Source organism: Tupaia chinensis, unplaced genomic scaffold, assembly GCF_000334495.1.
Source record: "Tupaia chinensis unplaced genomic scaffold, TupChi_1.0 Scaffold139943_1, whole genome shotgun sequence".
In the NCBI taxonomy this organism is placed as follows: Eukaryota; Metazoa; Chordata; class Mammalia; order Scandentia; family Tupaiidae; genus Tupaia; species Tupaia belangeri.
Genome location: NW_006199822.1, coordinates 124,378 through 140,201, shown reverse-complemented (window position 1 = coordinate 140,201; position 15,824 = coordinate 124,378). Strand labels below are relative to the sequence as shown.

General features: G+C 36.6%; 1 protein-coding gene across 2 annotated transcripts in view; it reads right to left on the bottom strand.

Annotated features, from left to right (window-relative positions):
- The window catches only part of SKAP2 (src kinase associated phosphoprotein 2), a 200,180-nt gene that overhangs the window by 78,460 nt on the left and 105,896 nt on the right, over positions 1-15,824 (bottom strand). Inside the window, exons 5-6 of one of the 2 annotated variants that reach the window (XM_027765931.1) lie at positions 8,812-8,889; positions 7,549-7,632 (exon numbers count right to left, since the gene is read on the bottom strand). The gene's annotated coding sequence lies outside the window, so the exon portion shown is untranslated. Of the gene's footprint in view, positions 1-7,548; positions 7,633-8,811; positions 8,890-15,824 lie in introns of those variants that run through there. The other variant, XM_027765930.1, reaches the window with a different exon arrangement.

The window sequence follows — 15,824 nt, the reverse complement described above, 5'->3', positions numbered from 1 at the left end:
ACGGACTACGCTTACTAAGCTATTACTATCTTGATAGGTCAATATGTTTTTTGGCACATGCAATAAGGTAGAAAATGTGAACTATGTGTCTGTCAAACAGTAACAAAGTATGGTTTAACCTAGTAAGTGGTATCAACTCCTTCTGTGCCTCTCTAATCCATTTATCTAAATCCAACTTACGTTGGGGTATTACAGTTCTCATATATCTAAATAGCTCTTTCCAAAGTTTAGGTAAATGGTTCACATACACAGTAAACGAAGCTGCACAAATCAGCCATCTGATTTCACAGAAGACAATAAAAATTTTATTTGACACATTTTCCTAGAAAGAAAAACATATAAAGGAAGGAACTCAGGATTATGCCAAACAAGTAACTAAAAACTGTCTAAAGATAGATTTTTTTTCCCAGAATTCCTAAAAGGAAAGGAATTGGTTGAAAATTCCAAGGGGAGCAGCACCAAAAGAGAAACGAACCAGTAAAAATAGAATGGAAATCTCACTGGAAACAGGAAGCTACAAAGTAACAGATGGGGAAGAGTTTAGGGAAATACAAGCCAGATCTTTAATTATCAACATAAAAAAAGAAGGCTAGAATAGTAATTTCTAAAAAGTTGAAGCAATGGAGGGGAGCCAAACAGATCGCCAAGTAGCTAAAAATGCAAATTTTGAAGACTGTTATTACCACCAAGTCTTATCAAGTAAGAGCAGAAATGGAAGCCAGCAGGTGGGATGGTAGACAAGGTGGCTAGATTCCCACATGGATGACTGCAGTCCGAATCCCAGACTCAGTAGCTTGAAACTCATACCCAGCATGTGTGCTTTCATGCCCCAAATCTCCAAAGGAGAAGGGACAGCAGCATGGCCACCCCCACCCCTACCCCTGGGAGGGGGATGATGTCTCATTTTCCTCTCTATCTCCCTCCTATGCAACTGTATGTATCCTATGGCAAAAACCTTAAAAACTAAAAATTTAAGTAAATAAATAAACAAAAAGGAAGTGGCATAGTGGTTAAGGTGGCTAGATCCTATATGGACAATAGTACAGTTCAGGTTCTGGACCCAGTGGCTTGAAAAACATGCAGGAAGGAACTCAGGATTATGCCAAACAAGTAACTAAAAACTGTCTAAAGATAGATTTTTTTTCCCAGAATTCCTAAAAGGAAAGGAATTGGTTGAAAATTCCAAGGGGAGCAGCACCAAAAGAGAAACGAACCAGTAAAAATAGAATGGAAATCTCACTGGAAACAGGAAGCTACAAAGTAACAGATGGGGAAGAGTTTAGGGAAATACAAGCCAGATCTTTAATTATCAACATAAAAAAAGAAGGCTAGAATAGTAATTTCTAAAAAGTTGAAGCAATGGAGGGGAGCCAAACAGATCGCCAAGTAGCTAAAAATGCAAATTTTGAAGACTGTTATTACCACCAAGTCTTATCAAGTAAGAGCAGAAATGGAAGCCAGCAGGTGGGATGGTAGACAAGGTGGCTAGATTCCCACATGGATGACTGCAGTCCGAATCCCAGACTCAGTAGCTTGAAACTCATACCCAGCATGTGTGCTTTCATGCCCCAAATCTCCAAAGGAGAAGGGACAGCAGCATGGCCACCCCCACCCCTACCCCTGGGAGGGGGATGATGTCTCATTTTCCTCTCTATCTCCCTCCTATGCAACTGTATGTATCCTATGGCAAAAACCTTAAAAACTAAAAATTTAAGTAAATAAATAAACAAAAAGGAAGTGGCATAGTGGTTAAGGTGGCTAGATCCTATATGGACAATAGTACAGTTCAGGTTCTGGACCCAGTGGCTTGAAAAACATGCCAGCATGGGGCTAGCAGACAGCATGATTGTTAAGGTACTGTACTCCCACATGATCGACCATGGTTCAAGTCCCAGACCTGGTGGCTTGTTCTTCTGACTTTCCCTCTCTCATTTGTTTCTGGTGAGCACACACACCCTTTGGCAAATTTTAAAATAATAACAATAATAAATAAAATTAAATTAATAACTCTTCAATAAAGAAAAGAAAAACACACTGGCACATGTGTGTGCATGCCCAAAATTATGAGAGAATAGAGGAGAGGGGAATGTGATGTGGGGGAGAGGGGAATGTGATGTGGGGGAGAGGGGAATGTGATGTGGGGGACTGGGTGATTTCTTGGTTTCTCTCTACCCTCCCTCTTCCGGAAGTTTACATACCTATAGCAAAACTAAAACCTGAAAAAAAATTGTTATTAAAATTTCTTTATTGAATATTAGTCTTAGAAGTATCATAAACACCCCATGGACTTTAAAAAAAAAAGTCCTTCTGATCTTCCTAACAGTTAGTGTCTACCAGTAACACTAGTAAAGGAACAAATACTGATACTAGTTCTATCTAATTTCTAAAGAAATTAGGAATGAGAAGCCTAACTGAGCCCAAATCACAAGACTATCTGAACCTGTCCCTGGTCTGGTGAAAAACAGAGGGTATTTCTTGGTAGAAAGGTAAAATATTTATTTAAATTCACAAAAATGTACAGAAATAAATTTCTCTAATAGTAAAACAAGTTTATGATCCATCATAATCATAACTGATCTTAGACTCTACATTTTCTGACATCACCACCTACTTACCCTCAACAGATGGAAGAAGGTTGTTTGCTTCCTGTCATTGACAGTTTGCACTTCATTGATGCCGTTATTACACTTGAACATATTGTAAATTAGTAATGGAATGCAAACTAGCCACTAAATTCATTCTTAATTTTGTAATCACATTAGCCAATGGGTAAGACCAACTTCTAGCACAATATATTCAAATTTATCTGAAATACAATAATCTTATCTGTATGTTTTTCTAATAAGTGTGACAGGTACCTAAAAATGGCAAATGAAGTCAAATAAAAAAGAAACTTCCAAACAACATTGACTACTAACAACTCTGTAGAAAAAGTTATATTTGGTAATACTGGGCTCTTAGCTCTTTTTTCTCCTTAAAGTGTTCTTCCTGAAAGTAAACATGATTTATTTCTATGTAACCTTTACCTTATTGAACTTCTGGACTGCTTTTTCATTGAAAAAAACAAAACTAAGAAAGCTTACATCCTTTAAATTTCATTTTTTTGTGCTTTTATTTATTAAAAATCATAAGCTTTAAATTATGATTTGGTAAATTATGACTTAGAGTTTAATGAATAAGAGAAGTTATGCAATGTTTCTTATTGTTTCTGAATTAATATAGTGATTTAGGATGATGGTTACAAGCCTGGATTATAACCATACTACCTAGGTTATAGCAAATTCCAGACCTGCCATTACCAGATCTATAACCTTGAACAAACTTATCTTCTTTGTCCTCAGTTTTCCTAACAGTAAATAAATGGGGCTAATAACAGTAGTCAAGGAGTTGGAAGTTAAATAAGATAAGACAGATAGCTAAGTGCTTAGAACAGTGGCCAGTACATAGTAAACTCTATATACAAGTTTCTGTTATTATTTAAACCTTTAAGGGAATTGGTCCCATTGTATAGTAGTTAGGGAAGCTGGATCCTCCCATGGCTGATCACAGTTCAAATCCCAGTCCTTAGAAAACATATCCTGGAAATACTCAGAAAAGAAGCCATTTCAATCTGAGGTGTGTCCTCAAGTCTTCAGGGAAGCTATGCTCTAAACTCCACCTTATAGACTCTCGAAATACAGACAAGAAGCCATTTTCAGTCTGAGATGTATCCTGGCATGTTCAGGGAAGCTATGCTCTAAATTCCATCTCCTAGACTCCCTAAATACTCACACAAGGTAGAGTGACCTCTGTCCTCTCTCTGTCTCTGTCTCTGTGTGTCTGTCTGTCTCATGCTCCTTCTCTCTTCATATATATTTTTTTTCTTTTTTTTTTTAATTTTTAAGCCACTTCTCCTCACCCTGGTCCTTTTCTTTCTCTTGCTAATTTCAGAAGCCATTTTCAATTTGAGGTGTGTCCCGGTGTGTTCAAACGGTGCACTAGAGGAACATGTAGTTTTCATTTTTAAACCTTTAAAAAATTTTTTGTTCTCTTTTTTGGTTATTTTTGTCTAGTTTTCTTTTGCTTTTGCTCTTTTTACCTTACTGTCTCACTCTGCTCTTCACTCTCCACACACTGAGTGTCTAGATAGGCCTAGGTGCACAGTAGCCAAATATCTGAATACTTTCAGAGTCATTAAAATCCTCAACGCTTATTGAACCTCCTGCTTTAAGGAAGAAATTTCCTTTCATAAATCTGAACTCCTAGTCTCTTCCTGTGGATACCACATTGCAAAGCACAGAAGAGGAGGGATTTTGTCACAGAATGGCCAGAAACCACCGCAGAGGCACAAGAAATATGAGAAACCAAGAAAATATCTCTCCCCTAAGGGAAAAATACAATCCTTCATCATCCACAGATGGTACAGTAGAACTCATGGAAATGTCCAATAGGGAATTCAGAATATTCACAGTGACAAAACTAAATGAGATGCAAGAGCTGAGAGACAATGAACTCCAGAAAGTGCAGGAAAAAAGAGACAATGAGTACCAAGAGGTGAGGAAGTGCTTAGACGATCTGAAAGAAGAAATACACACCACAAAAAAGAATCAAATGGAGCTATTAGGGATGAAGGCTGCAATTCAAAAATTCAAAATCTTCCTCGAAAGTATTAAAAGCAGACTAGCCCATGTAGAAGATCAAATCTCAGATGTTGAAGGCAAACTCTCTGATCTAGTAAAAACAATAGCAACAACAACAAAAACTGAGAAAATAACCCCCCAAAATGAGAATACTATATAAGAAATACTAGACACCATTAAGCACCCAAACATCCAGATAATCGGTATTCCAGAAGGTGAAGAAACTAATAAAGGCATTGATAATCTATTCCCTGAAATCCAAGAAGAAAACTTTCCAAATCTAGAGAGGCATTCAAATATCCAGACCCAAGAAATATGAAGGACCCCTAATAGAAGCAACCCAAGAAGATCTTCTCTAAGACACATCATAGCCAGATTGGCAAAATCCACAAAGACAAGATAATAAAATTGGCAAGAGAAAAATGTCAGGTTACTTATAAAGGTTATCCCATCAGGCTAACATCAGACCTCTCATCAGAAACAATGCGAGCAAGGAAAGAATGGGAATAAGTGAAAAGCAGTTTCAACCAAGAATATTATACCTGGCAAGACTATCCTTAATATGGAAAGAAAGGGAAAAAACATTCTCAGATAAATAAGACTAAAAGAATTCGCCAATATCGGAACCACTCTTCAAAAGGTCCTGAAAGGAGTGCTCTACCAGGAAAACTAAAGACACACATACAGAAATAAGATAACAAAAAACAACCAAGAAAATGATCAACTTAATGCTAGGGACAAAAAATATCAATAGCATTGAATGTTAACTTTCAGGGTTTAAACAGAAAGATCGGGCCACAGCAACACTGCAAATTCAGCAGAAGACTAAACTGGTAATAGAATTTTATGACTTTTGAGTGAAATGCTACTGATTTTTTTTACTATGTTCTGCTTTCCCAATTTAAGGATTTTGCTTTCTTTGGAACTGTTGATATTTTCAGCAATTTGTTAAAATATTTTTTCTTTTTGTTTCTTTGTTTCTTTAAATGGAAACAAATTTTATCCCTTCCTGACCCCTCTGGAATTGGAAAATATTTGGGAGTATTCTTATTTTGTGGCAGAAGGAACTAAGGTAGATCTCAAGGAAGCCAACAGAAGCTCTTGGAAAGATGGTCTGGTACCATAAACAGTTCCGCCTGGCAGAGAGGATTAGAGAAGCTATATGGAAGAATTTGTACCATAAAATAACCTAGACTTTTCCAGTCCAGCATAGTAATCAGTAGGGATTCCAAAAGAGCAACCACAACCAGAGGATTATCTTGAGGACGACTTTGAAGGAAGAAAAAGAGACTGATCTTCGCTAGTAGATGGTATATCACAGAATACTTGGTAGACAGGGCTGAACTGAGAAGATTTATGTGTGACTTATGTGCTAGACGTTTGCTTTTCAACAGTTTGAGTAGCTGACATGTAAATATTTTCTCAAAAATATTTAAAACCATACTGTCTCTGTTGTTACAGAATCACAAACAAATTGTAACAAATATTTTGAACATTATCTTTAAAATTCAGTATTTTGAAATTTTGAAAGTTGTTTATTAACTGTCAAGAACTATAGAGTACGAGGAACCAGCAGTTGGTATAATGGCATTGTTGATGGAGAAGGGATTGCAGCTGGCTATCCCCCCTTGGGGGGGGGGGCGTGATTTCTCACTTTCTGTCTCTCTGTCTCTCTCTTTCTGGTGAGCACACACACTCTATAGCAAAAACCTCTCCAAAAAAGAGCTATAGAATATGAGCAAAAGTTTTTTGATATATAAAGTAAATGTTTGTGGGAAAATGTAAAAATAAATAAATAAATGATTAAAAAATAATAAAAGAAAACATACCCAGTGTGTGTATGTGCATGTCCAACATCCTGGTGGGAAGGAAGAATGGAAAAACAGCACTTGTGACACAACCACACCCCAATGGAGCTTTCTCTCTCTCTCTCTCTCTCTCACACACACACACATACACACACACACACACACACACACACCAGTGTGCATGTGTACTCTGGCAACATAAATTAATGAATGAGTTAGTAAATAAATCTGTAAAGGAATTGGCAAGGGTGTGTATATATTTAACTTTATCTAAAGTTTTCTTTCAAAATATTTAAGAAAAAAAATAGCTTTTTCTGCCTTCAAAACTCTCACAACTCAGGCTGACCCTGTAGCACAGTGCTTAAGCACTGTGTATTAGGAGCCAAATCCCACATGGCCCACTGCAATTCTAAATCTAATTCCAACCCTGGCGACTTGAAAAACAGTAGGCCCCAAATATTGTGTGATGGAGAAATGGAGAGAAGGAATTACAGCATGACCAGAGCCCACCAGGGATCTCTCACACACACACAAACACACACACACACACACACACACACACGCAACAAAAACAAAAACAAAACACACTCAGGGCCAGCAGGTGACATGGTGGTTAAGGCACCCACATGGCCCACTATGGTTCGAGTCTCAGACCTATTGCTTTGCTTTCTTACTTTGTCTCTCTCTCTCTCTGTGTATCTCTCTGGTGAGTGCACGTGTCCCATAACAATTTTTTTAGACAATAATAATAAGTAAAATTAAATAATCTTTTAAAACTCTCACAATCCTATGGTTTTAACTTCTCTAGAAATTCTGTAACTGTAGCCTAGATGGTAGATATTTCTTAAGATGAAAAGCTTCACAGTTGAAAATTATTTTACTGTCTTTTCTAATTCAACAAAACACCACTGTTTAACTTTAAGATCGTTCTGGAATTCAGAACATTTGTTAAATAATGAACCAGAATTATGATAACTTAGTCTTATAACTGTTAAAATTCTTCATCCATTTGTCTTCATTTTACTCTGTACCCCCCCCCAAAAAGGGGGAGAGGGTTAAAATGACAAAAAATAAAAAACAAAAAACAAGCAATAGCTGGTATTACTGAACACCAACACTACCTTTATCACTCCCATAATAATAGAACACTGTTTTACTGAGAGCACACCACCGTTTCTGCCATTCGAATCCCAGAAAGCTGTGATCTACAATAAAAGAAGAAAAAGAACAGTTCAGAAAATATACATTATGTGTGTCTTCAAAAAGATCAAGGAGGATGCCTATCACAGAAAAAATCTATATATGGATTTCAGAATTCGTTTGCACTTAAATAAACTTGTACTTTAATTCCATTTCTCCATGAACTTTGGAAGCCCCTTCATATATTACTTAAGTAAATATAAAGCTATTTCCTTACCGTAAAAGCAAAAGCCAGTTGATATGATTTTTAAGATTTCTTTCAGCTCTAAAATGCTATGACTACTTAATTTGCATCTTCTATTCCAGGAAACAAACTAAATAAATAAATAAATAAATAAATAAAAAGTAAAACCCCAACAACGCCAAAAGGAATAAAGTAAAGCAGAGGGTTGCTCCACGGAAGGGATCAACTGCACGGCTAACAAACTTTCCTGACAGGGACAGTCAAAAAGGCATCTAAGATTACACAGCCTTGGGATAACTGATTCATCCGGGTCTCGTTTTCTCATCTGTTATGAAAGGGAGGGGAAGGAGGTGACCTCGATTATTTCTATTAGCTTTCAGTTTTAAAATCTAAGAAAAGCAAATAGAATATAAATAGAAAGGCTCAAAGGGGCTACCTGAGAGATAAGAGGTATGGTAATAAAGAGGCGTTCTGCTTTTCATTCCCCATACCATAACACCACCTCCATAATTCATTTCCATTAAATATTGGTGTTGAAAGAATGAGACCATATGGTCAACTCCCAATTATCGCAGCCAATGGAGAGGAACAGCGAAATGAGTAACAGACAATGGCAGACACGATGCCAAAGCTTGATCTAAACACGGCAGACGTGGCGTATGCCAGGTCAGTGCAGATAACCTGCTGCTCGGCCGGGTGGGGTAATGGTGAGAAATCCCATCTTTGAGAAAATGGTCACATGAGGAAACAGCTCCTGAACCACTTACAAATAACGGAAGTTGACAGCCAAAAACCCAACCTCACGTTTTGTTATTAACAATTATGTAAAAGCTAAAAGCTATATTTTGTGGTTTGGATAATGTCATCCAGATTTTCTAACAGTCTTAAACCCTTCGATCACCTGAAAAGCACACTGTCTCTACGTGTGTGCTGCAAATATGTCTTATCTAAGGATGAAATCATTTTTCTTCTGGTGCTTTTATAAAATCTCACAGCTTACCTTTTCTGCGTTTTTCAAGGTAGCCAGCCTTTAGAACGAAAGGAAGGTCTTGTGCTGCAATTGGAGGAAACTGAGTTCCTGTGGAAAGTGGGGGAGGAAAATAACAGCGGGTGATTCATTTCAGAAAAACCAAGTGCCATATCTCGAGGTTCAGTATACTTTTAATTACAGAAATTGCTTAAATTCAAATCTATTAGCCTCGTTTCAGATCCATTACATAGATTAGTCACTCTCCCTCCTCTGTAAATTCAAGAGCAAAGAAAGTTATGTACTCTTATATTTTAATATATTATCTTCCCCAAATAAGCAATATTTTGTAACTAAAGGATCTCTAAAGGGCAATATTTTTCAATCAACATTCTATAAGGACAGGACTTAGAAGCTATTATAAACAAATGTAATAAATCCTGAAAGAGAAGTTAGGCATTTCAAATAAATCATGTAAACTTCTTATATGAGATGAACTCTTCACAAAGTTTAAATACATATCAACACTTACCTGTATATCCCTATTCCTGCCAAGTAAAACCCAAAATAATTTTTACTCAAAATTTAAAAATAACATTTGTCCCCAAATTCATAGCAATTATTCTCTTTTCCTGATTGTATTGCAAAGAAATTTGAGGCATTCAACTGAGTGAGCATGCCTTAAGTTTTTCAGGGCATTTAACAGTCTAGGGCCAGCAGGTGGCGTGGTTGTTATGACACTGAATTCTCACAGGGTCAACCATGGTTTGAGTCCCGGACCCGGCAGCTTGAAAATCATGGCGGGCACATGTGTGTGTGTGTCCCCAAAATCCCAAGAGGAAAACAAAGAAGGGGTTGTGGCATGGCCATCCTGCCAGGGAACGATTTCTCACTTTCCCTCTCTCTTTTTCCAGTGAGCGCAAAAACCCTGTGGCCAAAACCTTTAAAAACAAAAAAGAAAGTGGAGTAAAACTACATATCATCATAGTTCAGGTGTTAGGGGAACCCTGTATTTCAAGTACTAGACTTGGCTGTTTGAAAAACATGAGAGGTGCATGTGTGCACAAAATCCCAGGAAGAGAAGAGAACGCAGTCTGAGCATCCCCCCCTGGAGGGTGAGTTCTCACTTTCCCTCTTTCTCTGTCTCTCTCCAGTGAGCACATGCACTCTATGGCAAAAATCTTAAAAAAAAAAAAAAAATCCTAAAACTAGGTAGATCTGCTAGAACTACCATAAACAAATAGTATACCACCTACAAAAAATTTAAACATTAAACAAAAAGGTAATCAGAAATTGTATATTCATGTACATGAATGGTAATTTACCCAATAATTTCACTAAGATTCAATGTTTTCATATACCTCATTAGAAAAAGTTATCTTTAGCATTTTACTAGAATTCTACCAAATAAAAACAACCAATCAAATGAAAGTTTCTATGGAATAAATCCAATGGAAATATTCCAGTATTGTTTATATAAGGAATGTGTTCAATAGAAAGCTTATTATATAGAAATTCATAATAGAATTTTAGCAGCACTTTTTTTTGTTAAATATCTGAGGGTCACAGTAATTTTAAAAAGATTTGTTTTCTTAAGAAATAAAATTTACACCAAAAGCACTAAATTTAGTTCCCTGGTATATCAAGTTCACTCAGTAAAAACGACATAGTTAAAATGAATGTGAGGCCCAGCTGCTATTGTGTATGCTGGACACTGCTGCTTGGCAGACGGAGGCCACACTGGAAGCTTGGGTTTGATTCTCGGCTCATCCTAAAAAGACAAGCACAGTGGATCCAACCAGTAAGGATGGTAAGGCAGGAGGATGGTGACATGCTAGAGCCTCTCTTTAAAAACACATACACACACAAAATGTATGTGCACATTTAAAATAATGTGCTGCTGTTGAATATACATAAAGTTCTAGGGCCAGCCAGTGTGAATCATTGAATAGCTGTTCAATAAATGTGTACATTTTTCTTGTTTTCAGAATAAACTTAATCCACACAAAAGCCCACGTTATTTACTATAATATTTTCGTACATAAAATTAAAATCACATATAGAAATCTTATCTATGAGAATAAGTCCTAGTCAACCACTAAACTGAAGAGGGTGAATGGGTATGACCTAGTCTCCAGGTATGGTCCGACAGCTGTCTCACTGCCATTGAGCATAATAAATGATCTTTACATATATAATAAATACTGTCTGTGTTAAGAAGAAAATGTATTCTGAAGCGAAATGAGTATCTTTAATAAGGCTTTCAATTTAAAAAAAAGTTTCTAGACAAAAGGAAAACAGTAAGGTGGGAATGAGGAGGGGAGAAGAAAAGAGAAGAGGGGTAGAAGGAGAGGAAAACAGGAATTATGAATAGATTTTGTTAGGGTAAATAGAAACACATATATAGTCTGAGTCTTTTGTTTTAAGAAAAATGTTCATTAAACTTCCACATGATAAATCACAATAAAATTTGATGTCATAAGCAATATTTATTCTGAATTCTAAATTCATGGTACCAACATAAAATCCTTTATTTCATTTCAAGAGAGGGGAGAAGCAAGTTATTTTCAACTGAAATTTTATTTTCCTAAACCTGTATTGCAGAATAATAGTCCAATATGCAGAACTTCTTTAATAGTCATGCCAAAAATTTTTTCTATGAAAAAATGTGTCAAAACTTTTTCTATGCAAAAAATCGATTTTCCAACAACCCAGTATTAATAGATTAACTTCAGTTCTAGTGCATTTTCTTGAGATATGGTCATAACATTTGGAGAACATTTCCGGGTGCCAACATTTTATGATGCCAGTATCATCTCAAATGCATTATAATTTTGTATAAAGGTAGAAAACGCTTTCTGTTTTGTTTCCAGTATCCTACCATATGATGTGCAGTATCTTATTGACATTTTTGACTGAAAGTACATTGTATACTTGGCTTTAGGAAACATCTATAAGTCAGTCTTGATTTCCAGAGTAACATAGTTCAGAACTACACTTTACTTCATATTTACACCCATAAACTTAGATGCCATTTTCCCTGCTTCCAGAATATGTAATAGATATAAAGATGCAAGGTTGCTGACACCTTTTTTCTTAATATTCTAAAATTTTTAAGTGTAAAATTCACTAGTATATCTGCAAAGTAAATAAACAAAAAGGCAAAAATAAATTAAAAAAAAGACTATGCACCTGGGACCTGCAGATGGCATGATGGTTTATAAACAAAAAGGCAAAAATAAATAAATAAAAAGACTATGCACCTGGGACCTGCCGATGGCATGATGGTTACATCACTAGGCTACCACATGGCTGACCACAGTTCGTGTCCAGGACCCAGCAACTTGAAACTCATGCTGGGAGTGTTTGCATGCGTGCCCAAAATCCCAAGAGGAGAATGGAGGTGAAGGGATTGTGGCATGGCCATCCCCCCGCAGTGAGTTCCCTCTTTCTATCTCTCTGTCTCTCTCAGTCTCTCCAGCAAGCACACACACCCTATAGTAAAAATCCATTTAAAAAAAGAAAAAGAAGATGAAAACTATGCACCAAGAAGGAAGGGAAACCTAAACTTGGACATAAATATTAAATAAAATGGTTTAGTGGTATAAAATGGTATAGCAGATACACAGAAGCTTAGCTTTACGCTGATACTCACTTCAAGAACCATGGTACAGGCTAAAGGGTTCTATAGTAAGACCCCAGTTCTGCAAATCTGAGACCTTCAATAGGTCACTGAACCTCTCTGAGACCCAGTTTCCTAATTTAGAACATGTAAAAATTTGGTTGGATAATTAAAGCTCTTTCAATTCTAGGACTCAATGAAATCTGTCTGTACTAATACTTTTCTTGTATTTTTGGTAACAAATGGCTAAGGACAAAAAGGAATCAACTCTCAATCTATCAAATGTGGAAACTGTTTACAACATACTTTTTGTAGAGGAACTGGTGACTCTCTTTAGAGCTAGCATAGAACTATTTTATGTCATTTCCAAGGTTTAATTTCTATCTATTGGGTTGTCCAAAAAGTCACAATGTAGTTTTTCTCTGCAAAATGAGCCATGACTTTTCCAACAACACAACAGAACTTTGGCCAGGAATACCTGTGAAAGAAAATGAATATATAAATTAAATATTTTTATGTTCGAAAAATTCTCCCTTCTACATGGGAAATTTGAAATTTGAAATTCTTTTTATTATTATTATTATTATTATTAATAATTTAGCTGCACAAAACAAAATCATTATACTGGGTCATCGGGAAAGTAATGACACATTTTTGCATAGAAAAAAATACACCATGACTTTCCTGACAACCTAATTCATTCAACAGATATATTAAATAATAACCTTTAAGAAACAATCACTATAGTAACTTTGGAAGATGACTAAATTATGTTACTTTAGCACAGTCCTTTCACTGAGCTTATTTTCTAACTTAGCACTTTTGCTTTCTTCACAAGAGATTAACCAACAAACACACTAAACACACTAGTACTGGTCATCTCTAAGGCAATCATGATATTTCCTTAAAAAAAAAAAGTTTAATCTGGTCATCTCTAAGGCAATCATGATATTTCCCTAAAAAAAAAAAAGTTTTTCCTCTGCTAGACACAAAGATGATCAACCTCCAATTCATAGAATCATAGAACTCCAATGGGTTAGTCCTTGGAAACGGGGCTCTGTAGACTGAAACAGCTTGTGATAACGACACAGGGTAAAAACAGAGGTGGTAACTCACAGGTTTACCCTCTATCCGTCGCCTCCCTTCTCTGTAAAGTAGCAAGTTACTTTGAAAGCTACCAAGCAAAAACTGAATAACCATTAAGATAATGCAAGTTTACCTTTATTAACTCTACTTTAAATGGAAATTCAATTTTCAATAAAAATTCTAATATGTCTTCAATGAGTCTGTTTGGAACCAAAGACAAAAACAGCTATTACTATAGCTCTACACAGGTAAGATATGCTTATGAACATGATGCAAAGAGTTAGGGTTTGCCCAGAGTTCAATCAATAATTTCTATTTTATATCAAATTTATGTATTAATGTATTTGTTTGTGGTTGCCACTAATTTTCATGGAAATCTACCAAAATAAGAAAAATTCAAATGGCAAAATTCCAAAATAATTTAGAGAACTCTGTAATCAAGTATGTCCAATACCCACCGAAATAAGTCAAGAAGTCTCATACCAAAAGTGTCTGTTAATTACATTACCCATAAAACTCAATTATCCTTCTCCATTCACCTATAACTGCTTCTTTTAGAGTATCCTTCAGTGTATGACTAGAATCTGAACTGTCTTATTAAATATCTAACCATCTCCCTGAGGTGCATGATTTCTCACTTTCTTTCTCAGTCTCTGGTGAGCACATGTGCCCTATAGCAAAAACCTTAAAATATATATATATATATGTGTGTGTGTGTGTGTGTGTGTGTGTGTGTGTGTGTGTGTATTTCTTGCTTCAAAGTGCAACTTGGCTACTAGCTCTGTGACTTAGCAAGTTATTTAATTTAAGTAAAGCTTTAGTTTTGAAATCTTTGAATGTAGCTAGGTAATAAGATATACTCTAGAGAATTACTATAGGGATTTAATAGGATAGGACTTAAGATAACCCTTTAAGATAACCCTCCTTATCATTTTTAAATGGCAACTCTTTTTTCTTTTTCTTTTTTTTTTTTTTTTGGTATAGGGTATATGCGCTTCTTTTTTTTTTTTTTTTTTTTTTTTGGTATAGGGTATATGCGCTCCCCAGAGAAATATAGAGAGATGGAGAAACAGAGTCAGAGAGACAGAAAGTGAGAAATCACCCTCCAGGGAGGATGGCCCTGTCACAATCCCTTCTTCTCCATTCTCCTCTCAGGATTTTGGGCATGCACACACATGTGCCCAGCATGAGTTTAAGCAACTCGGTCCAGGACTTGAACCACAGTCAACTATGTTGGAGTCCAGCAATGGATCAATTATGCAACCTGCTGGTCCCAAATGGCACTCTTAAATTTGCCACGAGTTCATTATTCCACAGAAAGGAACTAACAAGAATCACAACAATAGAAACACGAAAGTTAAACACCTTTTAATAATACACATTTTTTTCCACTTTTAGATTTTTGGACAAAAACATCTGGTGCATGAAAAACTTCGATGGTATTATATGTGATAAAAATTAGTATAAATGAAAAGAAACACTCTTGGGGCCAGCAGGTAGCATGGAGGTTGGGCAACTGGATCCCAGGTGGCCAGCTGTGCAGTTCAAGTCCTAGCCCAGTGGCTTGAAAGTCATGCCAAGAGCATGTGCATGTATGCCCCAAAATCCTGAGAGAAGTTTGGAAAAGAAAGGATTATGACATGGCCATGCCCCCTCCAGGGGGTGATTTCTCCCTGTCTCTCTGGCAAGAGCATGCACCCTACAGGAAAAAATAAATAAATAAACCTCTTAATTCATTTATTAGCAAATATTTACTAGTACATCTTATATTCCAGGTCTTTTTCTAAATATTACTTGAAGTAAGGACCAGCAGATCATGTAAGGTTATGTCCCTGGACTCCGACATGGTCCACTGCAGTTCAAGTCCAAGACCTGGTGGCTTAAAACTCACACTGGGTGCATATGTGTGTGTGCCCAAAATCCCCAGGGGGACATAGAGGAGAAGGGATTGTGTCATGGCTATTCCCCCGGAGGGTAACTTTTCACTTTCTGTCTCTCTAGCAAGTGCCCTATAACAAAAATCACTCTGAAAAAAAAAAATAATAGGGGACCAGCAGTTAGCACAATGGCTATGTTGCTGGACTCCCCACGTAGTCGACCATGGTCCACGTCTCAGACCCGGTGGCTTAAATTCACACCGGGCGCATGTGTGTGCGTTGCCAAGATCTCAAGAGGAGAATGGAGGAGAAGGGATTGCGGCGTGGCCATCCCCCCTGGGGGGGGTGATTTCTCGCTTTCTGTCTCTCTGTCGCTCTCTGTCTGTCTGGCGAGCGCACACGCCCTACAGTGAAAATATCTCCAAAAAAAAAAAAAAAAAATTTTTTTTAAAAAAATACTA